Below are 13,389 nucleotides of genomic sequence, written 5' to 3'. Positions count from 1 at the left end.
TTCAGATGTAGGCCTGATGATGCCTTTGGTATGAAATACAGATAAGTTCTTAAGAAAACCTTGTCTTCTTTAAACTAGAGGAATGATTCTTTAATACTAAAACTTTCTTCTCACTAACCCTTGTACTTTGTACTCGACATGAGGGCTAAAATGAGAGTTACTTTCCAGGAGATGTACTTTAGTTACACCCAATGTATTGGCTTGAAGAGCTTTTTCATCAGTTGAGATAAAACAAAATTTAGCTGTCATGATGGACGAGGATGTTTTATCGGTGGGGAAAACCCAGAAAGGTCCTTTAAGGAATTCTTTATTAAGCCTATTAGACCAGAGAGATGGCTGAACCCATGTTCTCTAGCAGCGGGAGATAGCAGCTAATTGATAACATTTGTTGAGTCAGTGAAGTTATACGATTAAATTTCTTTGAAGCACAGTAGAAAAATCTTTGACATTTTGATGTGTACGTCTTATTGGTTGACCCTGCTCTTGTTTTAGACAGCATTTCTCTACAGTCTTCTGGAATGTGTAATACCTGGAATTCAATTAATGCGGAAGCCATGCTGAAGGATAATTTATTAATTGCAGCAAGATGGTCGATTCTGTGTTGGTTGGAATTATATTTGTTTCTGCTCAGAGAGCCGAAGTAGCTCCGTGAACCAGTACTGTCTTGACCAAAATTGAGCTATGAGGATAACATGGCAAGGCTCTCTCCTCATTTTTGACAATCCGTGTTTAAACTAGTCCCGGCCACAAACTACTGCAATCACCTCCATATCGGCAACGTCTGTGAGGACCCTAGAGATCCGACATGACACTTCTGCTGGGGGGCCGGCATATGAAATTTAATAAACCCTGACAAAGACCGTCGCAGCAGTCTCCTTGCTCTAGGAGGCGGATTGTGAGCGGACAAAGACACTCCTGAGTGCGGTAGCAGGCATGCTCTGCTCCCTGGGCCCTGGAGATAGGAAGGAATACGGGAGCCCGGGGTTGGGACTTTGTTTGAGGATCACTGCACTGACCAAGAGGGCTAAAACACATACACCGGGGCCCAAACCCACAGGCTAAGCGCAGTTCTGGATCGGGAACTGTTATCGCTGGGGCACGAAAACACACAAACCAGTAGTAGGCAAGGTGAACTGCCAGCACACTGCGCCATTGTGAGAAACACACGCCATCCTAGCACTGGACATAGAATCCGGACGGGTGGATTCCACGGAGGGTCGGGGACAACAGTGAGATAGACAACTGAAACTACTGCATAAGGAAAACCGGAAGGCCGTAAGTCATCAGGGACAGGGTTCACAAGGTCAGGCAACGGGGACTACTGTGTCCTTTCCCCCGCGAACGTCCCTGAGTGGATCTGTGGAGACCCCGGCGACATGGGTGGACATGGCCAGCGTGTGCCCCAGACCAACAGACTGGACAAATATACCTTCACCAAGGAGCCACCGAGCCAGAAGCACTCTCAACCACCAGAAACGGAGGCGGGCTCGCAGTCTGACAAGAAAAAAGAGATCACACTGCAGGACATAATGGCCACTTTGCAGCAAGTACAAATGTCCATCTGTACAATCTCCACGGACGTAACATTCCTACGGGCAGACTTTGCCAAAATGAAAAACAGACATTGAGGCTGCGACTGCAGGACTCTCAGCAGACACGGCAGCGCTGCAAAAGCAAGTGAAACAGCTGGAGCACAGGACACAGCAGATGGCCACCAAGCTCGAAGATCAAGAAGGGCGATCACGACGCAACAACATCCGCCTGGTTGGAGTGGCGGAAACTATCAGGAGGCCTGCACTGGATCTCTTTGTGGAAGACCTAGTGAAAACTCAACTACAACCCCGAGGACTGTCTAATTTCTTCTCCCTGGAACGAGCTTACAGAGTTTCGGGGGGGGTAGGCCCAAACCAAGGGCGGCCCCCCAGACCTATACTGGCCCTTATCTTCAATTATTGCGACAGAGGTACGATTGTACAAAAGGCACGTGTGGCCCCCACTAAAGATGGAGAATACCACTGTATCACTATACCCGATTATACCACGGCAGTTATCAACCAACATAGAAACTTTCTAGAAATTAAGAAAAAACTGTGCAATCGTGAACTGAAATATGCTATGCTCTTTCCTGCTAAACTTAGGGTAGAGGCGGAAGGGAAGAACTGGTTTTTCTCAACCCCAGAGGAGGCACAGAATTGGTTGGAAGGTTGGAGATCGGCACCGGCCCCAAAAGGAAAAGACAGAAGGAGACAACATAATGGTTCGACATCGGAAGAAACGGCCTCCGCGCAACGGACAGAATCAGATCCGAACACACGACAGAATGAGGATGCGGACTCTGATTAACAGGGACAACTGCTTTAAAATGAGTAGGTCTAAGGACAGCTAACCTTGGTCATACTGCAATTTCGTATATGGGCCGACTATGTAATCCGGAGATGAGATAGAATTTTGGACAGACACACAACCTTCTACAGTCACAGAATGAAGACATTACCGGGGGCGTGCGCCAGATGGTCGCTAAGAGTCTTCACTCCCGACGCAAGTATACAGTTATGGGACGGAAACGCTCTGCTGAGTTGGGGTGGTGGGTAGTTTTGAATCCGCTATGCAGGGATGCTGGGGTTGGGGGAATAGGGTTGTTACAGGGATTGTTTAATGGCAACGGTACAGACTATCACTACAGCATACACATGTATAGAGAAAAAATTGCGCTAAGAAACGACACAGGCACAGCTCCACATAAAGGACGACGCAACTGCAGGGAGTAACAACGAAGACAGGCCATGACTCGGGAGATTCCACACAACACATGACATACCCCCCTTTACAATAATTTCCTGGAATGTGAATGGGTTGGGGGACAAAATAAACAGAATTGGTACTCCAATACTTAAAACGTAAAGGTCCGGCGGTGGCTCTTATACAAGAGACGCACCTGGTGGGCTCTGCGTGCAAAGCATTAGATAGATGGGGTTATAAGAGGGCAGTACATTCAGGATCCACTTCTGGGTCACGGAGAGTTGGCATATTGATTAATACACGCTTCTCACTGTTAATTCAGGGGTCCAGGACAGATGATCAGGGACGCTTTGCAGCCCTGACCTGCCAGTGGGAAGGACGCACATACAATTTGGTATCGATTTCCCCCAGCACTACACCGCGCAGCATTGCTGGCCCTGGGTGTGTCTATTCTGTCACTCCCGGCGGGAGAACTCATACTGGGGGGAGACTTCAATACCACAATGGACGCATCCATGGATAGGCAACCCCCCAGAGACCCTGATAGACAGGGTTTCAAGTTATCTGAATTTACAGAGGCGACCGGTCTCTTAGGTATCTGGCGGGAGGATGGAGTGCACATTTCTTTCGGGGGACATGGCAGTCTCTCCAGAATCTACTACATATTCACATTGGCGACTGGCTTGGGGACGGTAGGGGACATCATGCACCTCCCAAGGGGCATATTAGATCACTCGCCGATTTTCCTTACATACACCTCACACTTCCCGGGGAGAAAGCGCATAAAAATATTGAACAATATTTAATTGAAAACACGCACACGGTGTCGTCCCCAACGACACTGTGGGAGGTGTACAAGACGGTGATAAGGAGACAAGCCATATCCCTGGTCGCCAGCCACAAACAGGAGAAACGACAAAATATTGAGTCCCTCGAACAAGGACTATCCAGAGCTGAGGCAGACTAGACATTAGATCACAGCTTTCCAAACTTTTAATGTTGGTGACACACTTTTTAGACAAGCATCTGTTGCGACACAGTAATTCAGTTTCACTAGCAAATAACGAAATGTATGGGGACGCAACATGTCACGAATACCTTTCATTGGCATTTTTTTAAATATGATTTGTAAGAACACACATACATTGGGTCTGCAGAATTTTGGTAAGCAAAGGGGTAGATACAGATAGGGATGCAATCAGTGTCTCATTGGAAGTATGTGTAAAAGATTTCCAACTATTGCGGTTGTTTTTCTTTTTTTAAATGTTTCTTTTTAATGTTTTGGTCAGGTCAGAGAGCTTATATTTGTATTTCCACTGTTCAGGGCCGCCCCATGCACAGCACTGAACAAGCTGCAATTTTATAAAAGTCAGGCCGGCATTCGTTTTTTTATTTTATTTTGTATGCGTTTTTTTATAGCGCAGACTTTACCGAAGGCGTCAGAGCGCTTCACAGTAGGAACAGAACTGATATACGAGGAGAAATATTACAAGTGAACAAATTACAAGAGCAAAAGTTAAGTTACATGAGGCAAAAATGACAATTGTGAGCAAACAAAATACAAGAGGTGGAAAACGGCGCATTACAGAAGGAAAAAGTGACCGGTGCCCCACAGTGGTGCAGACATTAGGTACCGCAGTTTACAGGGCTCTCTTAGGGGGGTCTCCTCCATAGCTCCCACACTGTGGCTCACTCCTGCAGGCCACGGATCTCTAGAGCAGCAGTGCTCTTCCCTCTTCGATCACAGCGACGTGCCATGTGGTATCGCAGGCGACGGCTGATCATGCCCACATCTCCATCAGGCGAGCAACGCCACTTGGACTCAAAAGGCTTCAGCCCCCCCTCTCTCCCATCCTCCCCCTCTCGTGTGTGGCAGCCCGCAATGAGACACCTTCCCGTGCACACACACAACCGCACCCGAGCACTTCACACGTCTTTAAAAGACCTTTTGCTACTTAATGAGGCTTTGATGTCGCCCCCCCACCTGCTTAGAGCCCCTGCAGCTCCACTCTGCCTTTTGTGTGAAACTTGACTCTAGTTGCGCCCCTGACCTCCTTACACCATGTAGCGCAGTACCGTCCTGCATGATTAGTCTCGTTGTCGTAATTTGAAATAATACAAAAGAATGGACACAAGCGCGACACACCCACACATGGCAAGCGGCACAGTGGAGTGTCGCGACACATAGTTTGGAAAGCTCTGCATTAGATGCAGGAGCCCTCGCGACGCATAGGCTGCGATTAGCACAGCAAGAATATAAAGTGTATGCCTGGGAAGAGGCAAAAACTAAGCACGCACACACACAGAACATCTATGAGGTAGGAGATAAGGCTGGGAAGCTGCTAGCATGGCTGGACAAAAAAGAAAAAGTGAGCAGATGGGTGGCGGAGATACGGACACAATCTGGTAGCCTTACCTCAGATCCCCAAGAAATAGTTGAAACATTAGTAGCACACTTCCAGACAGTGTACACGCCCACTACAACAGACACGGTGGAGAACAATATAGAATTCCTCAAAGATATACAAATGCCCTCACTTGCACCAGAGGACGCACAGGAGCTTGAAGCAGAGCTTACTAGTGAAGAGCTCCAACGATCGATTGGAGCCCTACGCTCTGGGAAAGCCTTGGGGTCCAACGGGCTGCCAGTGGAACGATCTACAAAAGCGTTGTGAGAAGTTGGCCTGATATATGATGCTCACTAGTTCTAGTGATCACCTTGTATCAGTCCAAACAACCCTTATGGTGATTGGTTGTAAGTCAACCTTATAGACCAGCTATCCTAATAGTAGCATGGACAAAGCAGTCTTAGGCTAAACTCTTTTGGCATGTGAAGCCAGCTGTTTTACCACAATATAACCCCTTGAATACCAGATGAAAGGACACCACACAGGTTGTTATGAAAATAAACAGTATATTTATTAATAACAACACCTCTGAACTCTTTATGAGGTCAGAGGGCTAAGCACATGACAATCTCTTACGAAAAATACGACAAGTTGCACAAAATTACAATGGTGCCCTAGGGGCACCACAAACCATATACTAAGTAAGTGGAATGTGAAAGTCGATAAAAGGAATGGAGTTGTCCAGAGGCTGTAGGATCGATGGGACCACGCTACACTAACTTCAGGTAAGTAATAGGAGGCCCACAGAACGCGTGTGCAGAGTGTGAACTCACACGCGAGATGCGTAACAACGTCTATGGACAGTATAGTTCAAGCAAAAGGTACGGACAATCCTGACTAGTTAGGACAACAACGACTGTGGAATTGGACACTAGGTGAGTTAAACTACCCTTGAGCACCGAAATGCTCTTGTTACCTCACCCACGGGCTGCGGGTGCATAGGTGCCAAAGTGTGTCGGGTTCTCGCGTTGAAGTCAATGGAGCCTGAAAGAAAAGATGCTGCAGGCGACCAGGAGGAGATGTCCGGTGCGATCCAAGGGTGGATCGGTGAAGAAGAGGACCTGAAAGCAGAGGGCACAGTGTTCAAAGTCACTAGCCAGTGACCGGTGTGGAACCAGGAAGGAACCAGGTGCTGTCGTCGCGATCAGGTGAAGAGTGGACGCTTGACTCTGCAGCCACGTGGACCAGGAGGTGTCTTCGACGACCAGGATGGAGGCACGAGCTGTCCCACGCAGGCTCTCGCTGTCGGCGGTGTCGGATCCGGAATTGGAATCAACAGGCCTTGGCAAAGGCAACCCACGCGGTGAGTGGAAAAGACGTCTGGTGCGGACTAGGAGAGTCCGGGGTGCCCCTCTTTTGGAAGGGACAAGGGCCAGTCTGGAGCAACCAGACCAGCAGCAAAGATTCGAAGGTTCGTCGTCTAGGAGGTCACTAGCCAGCCGGCAAGTGACCAGACAACGCGTCGAGCAGCAAACAAGCAGAAGGGCCCCACGCAGGTCTCGTGGATGCTAGAGGGCTGATCTTCGGTGCAGGGGCTGCTCGGGGCTGGGGCTTCTCAGTCCCCAAAGCACTTGGTCGAGTTTACCTCGGGAGTCGTGCTGGAAGCGAAGTGCAGGTTCGTTCAAGATGGCCGGTCCCACGTGTCTCGTCGCACCCACGGGTCTCAGCTTTGCTGTAGATGTGAGTTGAGGTCGGAGAGGTCTGGGAATCCGGGTCTCGTCGGGCTCTGAAGTCTGGATCCTCGAGGGAAGATGACAAAGTGAAGCCGCTGGACGCTTGATGGTGCCTGCAGTTGCGGGGTGGACACTCCTTGCCCACAAGGGAGATTTCTTCAGTCTTCTGTAGAGCAGAACGTCGAAGTCCAGAGTTTCTTCTTGTAGAGTAGTTCAGGATTAATCTAATCTGGAATGGGACCAGCTCCTACCTTTATCCTGCTAAAGGGGGCTGCACTACTGACTAGGTCCCTCCCCTGGGTGGGACCAGGAAGGGGGGTGGTTACACCCCCTATCCTTTGTCCGGTTTCCCGCCAGAGCTGGGGCTGGTGTGCCCCAGCAACTGGTTTGAACCGGTGTATGCACAGGGCACCTTGTGTGCCCCAGGCATGTCTCATTCCTTTCAAGCCTATCCTACCCAATACACAAAATCCTGTCTGGGGTGGTGCTAGCACCTCCCAAGACAGGAAACCCTTTGTCCAGGCCGCCCTCGCTGGAAGGACTCCCAGCAGCAGGAGGTCAGACTTGTGTCTGTGGTGGCAGCATCCATTTTGTGATGCCAAGGCTCGAGTTAACTTTAACCGGGGTTCACAGTTACATACATGTCGTGTCCCTCTAGAAGGGTGGAATGCTACCCCCGTCGCCAGAATTGGCGAGGGGGTAGTATTCCAAATCGTATGACACCTTACTCGACATGTTTTGATAATGTTATACCAGAGTTAGCATTTAACCGCGAGGTTGATAATGCACTTAAGAGTATATGGTATAGCGTTATCATGGAACAGCTATTAGGACTTGGTTCCGCAAGCTGCAAACGGGCTCAGCTCATGCCAGAGCATCATCTCATATACTTCCAAGCACTCTGCCTTCAGGATTGATAAGGCCTTCCATAGGAGTGACTGATAGGAATATATATGTCCATTTTAAGGTTAGATATAGGTATACTATATCTACAGCAAAGGGTGGTTACACCACCTTGCCGCAGCTGTCATGCAGCCAGTTGTGTCCGTTTTAGATGGCCAGCCAGGGGTGGCATAATACATGCTTCAGCCCCTGGTAGGCCCTGGGTACACCTATGCCCTGGGTACAGGGACTGATAAGGTGGCCCAGTACCAATTGGTAAATGCACCTAAAGTACATGGTTGTCAATTTAGAGAGAGAACAGCTAGGCTGTGGGTCTGATTAGCAGGCCCACAGCCAGGGAAAGTCGTAAACCAGTAAAGCAAAAAGCAAAAATCTGGGGTGACCATAGGATTGCAGACCCCACTCTCCTACAAGCGTCAACACAGCTCATTCCACATATGCTCCGCATGTTTACACATAGTTTACAGGAGGGTGAACTACCAAGAGACCAGCGCCTGGCCACAATAGTCGCTATCCACAAACCAGGTAAACCCCCAGAAGAATTTAAATCATGTAGGCCGATCTCTCTTATTAATGCTGAAGCAGATTCTAGCAAAAGCATTGGCTACACAACTCCAGGTACACTTACCGACTTTAATACCCCCGACCAATCGGGGTTCATGCCAAATCGCAATACTGCACTTAACCTGCGTTGATTGAATGGCGTAATGGCACGTAGGGATACAATAGCAGAAGATGCGGTGATCCTCTCTCTGGATGTCCGCATGGCCTTTGACTTGGTGGAGTGGCCCTTTCTTTTCGCCGTGCTTAGGCGCATGGGTTTTGGCCCAAACGTCTGCGCATGGGTGGAACTCTTATATACCAAGCCACTGGCCCAAGTGGTGGTAAATGGCCATATCTCAACGGAATTTCCATTGAGGGGGGGGACGAGACAGGGCTGTCCTCTGTCACCGTTAGTGTTCGGGATGGTGCTGGAGCCCCCGGCGGCCTGGATCCACCAGGATCAAGTCATACGGGGCCTGCGATGGATCATGGGATGGGAGGACCACATCTCGCTAAATGCAGATGACCTCCTTCTTTACTTGACTACCCCTACGCGATCCATAAATTGCTTTCTAGATATAAGTGTGTCGTATGGCCGCGCCTCAGGGTACACGATAAACTGGACAAAATCCCTTCTCTACGTACTACACAGTCAGGTGCCAAAACTCCCACAGCACTGCAACATACAGATAGCGACGTAAGGATTTAAGTATTTAGGTACATACACTACCCACACTCAGGCACGCTTCATAGCAGAAAATCTGGCAAAACCGCTTAAAAAACTCCAAAGGAACGTCAAACACTGGTGCTCCCTGCCGTTGACACTGCTCGGTACGCCCTCTAAAACACGTCGTTCGCCGATAGCACCCACTTATTTCACAGCTATTAATGCAGAAGAGGTGAACAAACTATTGTGGGATGGCACAACGAGTCGGATAGCCTTAAGAAAGCTCATGAAAGGGTGGTATGACGGAGGGATTGCACTCCCCAATACTATTGGGCGACACAGCTTATAGTCTTAAACCAATGGCTCCATGTATCACAGTACGACCCAGTATTCCGACTGAATAGACATCTACTTGAGAGCGAGGGTCTCATGGGAACACTTTATAATAAAAAACAACGACCTACAATTACAGGCCCTACGGCACACACAGTACGAATATGGTTCGAGGCACAACATGCATTAGGGCGGGAAGGGGTAATTACGCAAGCCACACCTATCTGGGACACACAGCGACTTGGCAAACTGAGCAATACGAAAGGTTAACGATAATGGGACCTAATAGGCATCTCAAAAGTGGGAGATATCTGGACAAAGGGTGCGGTATTCCATTTGATAAACTACAAGAAACGTATGGATTGGCGCAGGCAGAGCGGTATAGATACCTACAGTTAAAACACGCACTACAGAAGATCATACCTCGTGACACACAGCTGCCAGAAGCCATTTCCCTAGTGTACCGGTAGATAGTAAATAACCAACAAGATCCCATGATCACTCTTAAAGAACGGTGGGAGGAGGATCTGTGGCCCCTGGAGGAGGCAGCCTGTCAAGAAGCATTAGCATCTCCAAGGGAGGTAGCAATCCCTTCAAGTCTGCGGTTACTACAATTAAAAATCATACATAGAACATATTATACGCGTACACTCCTACATAAATTGGGAAACACCAGCACACCACCATGCCTACAGCAATGCGGCCTCCCAGGGACGTTTATACACACCATATGGGAAAGCCCCATCATTCAGAGCTACTGGGAAGCAATAATGTGCACGATCTCGCAGGTCACCGGGATAGAGGTCCTCCCGGAACCAAAATGCTGTCTCATTAATATTTGGGAACCTACATACCTCAATCACTCGGACAGAACTGGGTAACTCTTGGCCTAACATTAGCAATACGCAATATAGCTCTAAACTGGGGGTCCGGGCAGTCCCTAACCCTGCGGAAATCGTGCCAAGATATGGATACTACAATGGTAACTGAGAAAGCAGTATACGTCCATAGGGGATGCCCCAAAAAGTGGACTCGCTTCTGGGGGAAATGGAAAGCACATTGTGGAAATATATGTGAGCCCCCCAAGAGGACGAGGGATCTGTTACTAGCGACTGACTAGAATCTAAAACGGACAGATGGTACGCTGTGTAACGAACCAATTGGGGATTGTGCTCTATAGATACTCTGATAACAACAAAATGACAGTTGTAGAGGAATTGTGATTGTATGCAAATGTGTTGGTAGGATTAATTGTATGATTTGATTATCAACATGAACATGTACCGTTTTCTTATACGTTGCAACATAAAATTAAAATAATGTAAAAAACGATTAATCAATTGCATATTTGTGGTAGAAACTAGCACAGCCCTAGAGTGCAACTCTAGAATATTGATGTGCATTTGAGTCTCTTTCTCAGACCATCGTCCTCCGACTTGTAACTACTGCAAGTGTGCGCCCCAACTTTCCAATGAGGCATCTGTTGTCATTACGAAGTTAGCTTCTTGGAGGAAAGACAGTCCAACCGTAGTGTTCTTCCATTGAAGTCACTGGTGAGGCACTTTTCATCGGAGATATTATTCATATCGATGGTCAAAAGAACCTGTAAAAATTGTTTGTCCAATGCTTCTTGAAATGGACTCTTGAAGAAGGTAATGCAGGATGTACGGAATGCAAGATGACATGATTCCCTTAAAAGTCTTGAAAATTCATACGATGATTGTTCTTTCTATTTGCTGTCGAATCTTCAGAGCTGCATATCAAGATACTCTTCCCCTGTTGGTAATGCTTTGCTTATCCTTGTGTCTAGAACAGGTCAAGATATTGAATGCTCTTTTGAGGGGGTAGTTAAAGTTTGTGTTTGTTTAATGAAAGCCCTGGTTCCTTGAAGACCAGGAGGCAATTTATTGTAAGCTCTGTAACTGATCCTAATGTTTTTGCCTTGATTAGCCAATTGTCTAAATGAACAAGGTATCGTACTGGATCAGGAAACTTTCCGGCAGTACCTCTGCATGCCAGTACGTGGCACATTGCAGCTCCGTCTGATGCCATTCCAGAAATTATGTCTAGTATTTATACAGGCACCACTCCCACACACTGATGTCAGTTGTGTTAGAGACTGTTCGCACCCTCGAACGCATGTATGAGTAATGGATAAAGTCCAATCAGAGAAAGGGGAGGATGGAAGGGTCAGTGAGGAATTTGTGGCTAGATAGAGATTCTACCAGGAGGAGATTTATCAAATGTAAGTAACGTGCTCTTCTGATCGACACCCAGCTGCAGATTCCTCACCTTTTAAATAGATACAATAGCAGTACCTAGCTTGAGGTGGGACTATGAAAGGACTCAAACTAGAAAGTCCAACAGGACACAGCAGGTAAAATGCCACTCTCTGCACACCGACTGTCCAGAAATGGTGCTTCGAGTCATATAGAGGGAAGCCCAAGTAGCTGCCCGGTAACTGACGAGGACAGGGATTATGGTGCCATGCCAACATAGTGATAGCAGCTTTGGCCCTGGTAGAATAAGCACACAGTCCTTCTGGAGGCTGTTTTTTAGGCAGTGCGTAGCTAATCTTAATACAGAGCAAAATCCAGTAGCAGATGTTTCTCTTCTGGACATCCTTGTCTTTTTATGCTCCAGAGACCTTCAACAGACAGCTGATCGCCCACCCGTGTTCTTTGGTAAGATCGATGTGAAAGCTCAGCTCTCTTGGGGTTTAGCGATGGAGAAACAAAAAACAGCAGCAAGGTGATGGTCTGACCAACGTGGAATGGAGTCACAACTTTAGGCAAGAAGGATGGCTGGGTCCACAAAATCAGCTTGTTTGGGAAGGTGGTGGTGTACATCAGGTTTAAACAAAGCTTGAAGCCCACGTGTTTCACCAATGTTTTAGCAATGAGGAACGATGTTATGAAGGCGAGAACTTGCAAGGAGAAGCTGTGAACAGGGTGAACAGGAATGAACATCAGAAACTTAAGAACCTAGTTAAGATCTCAAAGTGGCATGACAAAGGGAGAGGGAGACAACAAATGATGCAAACCTTTCAAAAATTACATAACTGGTGACTTAACCCCTGGCGTGCTTCTGTCGGCCAACTCCACTAAACCACCGCACTGCGGCAGAATTGCTGCCATGGTTAAGCGGTTAAACAATGAGGGTTGATCTGGCAACCGCAAATAAGCAGAAAGAGCCAAAAGGTACCCTTTAACTGTGCCCAGAATAAAGCCTTACTGGCCAAGGTTGAAACAAACAAAATGTCCAATACCTTTGCGGGTCGGTCAATCTGCCAAGTACCGCATCATGCCACAAATTTGTCCCAAAGACAGACGTAGACCGTTTTTGTTGAGGGGCACCTGGCTGCCAAGATATCAACCACCTCTAGAGGAAGGTTGATGACGATCAGTTGTTGCCGGTAAATCTCCAAACATGAAGGAGCAGATTGTGAAAGCCAGGGTGCTGAACCCTATAGCTGTGACAGCCAATCCTCCAAGAGAGGCAGCATGATCGGACAGATGCTCAAGCTAAGGAGTTTCGAATTCCCTACTCTCTGTATCCAAACCAGAGCAACTAATATGACTTGGTCCTGGCTGGTTCTGATCTTCTTGAGAAGTCGGGACAAGATTGGTATCAGCAGAAAGGCATACAGGAGTCCAGAGTTCCACTCAAGGCAGAATGCGTTTAAGCGAGAGGCGCCTTGGAAACTACCACGCAGAAGTGCTGACATTGCACATCATCAGCGGTGGCATTCAGATCGCAACTGACACTCCTGATCCACTCAGCATCGATGGCTGAGCTTGTCCACCATGTCATTCAATGACCCTGCCAGGTGGTTGACTACCAGGAAAAATCTTTAGCGGTCCATTCATTTCCAGAGGGACAGCTGCAGCTCCTGGCACAGAGCCCTTGCCCTCACGCCGCCCTGCTTTTGGCAGTATCACTTGGCATGGTGTTGTCCGTGAGCACTTGTACCAGCTTCCCCTTGATAAAACTAAAGAAACCTTTCAACACCAAGTGGATGGCCCTCATCCCCAGAAGGCTGATCTGGTGTAAGGACTCTGCCGGAGAGCATAGGCCTTTATTCTCCATCTCTCCCAGATGGCCACCGAACCCCAGAAGCGAT

At 48.0% G+C, this 13,389-nt stretch overlaps 1 protein-coding gene across 6 annotated transcripts in view; it reads right to left on the bottom strand.

Annotated features, from left to right (window-relative positions):
• PIKFYVE (phosphoinositide kinase, FYVE-type zinc finger containing) overlaps positions 1-13,389 on the bottom strand; it is a 2,266,845-nt gene that overhangs the window by 1,866,856 nt on the left and 386,600 nt on the right. The window lies entirely within an intron of this gene.

Source organism: Lissotriton helveticus, chromosome 3_1 (assembly GCF_964261635.1).
Source record: "Lissotriton helveticus chromosome 3_1, aLisHel1.1, whole genome shotgun sequence".
Lineage (NCBI taxonomy): Eukaryota > Metazoa > Chordata > Amphibia > Caudata > Salamandridae > Lissotriton > Lissotriton helveticus.
Note: the sequence above shows the minus strand (reverse complement) of the source record. Positions and strands in the feature narration are given on the sequence as shown.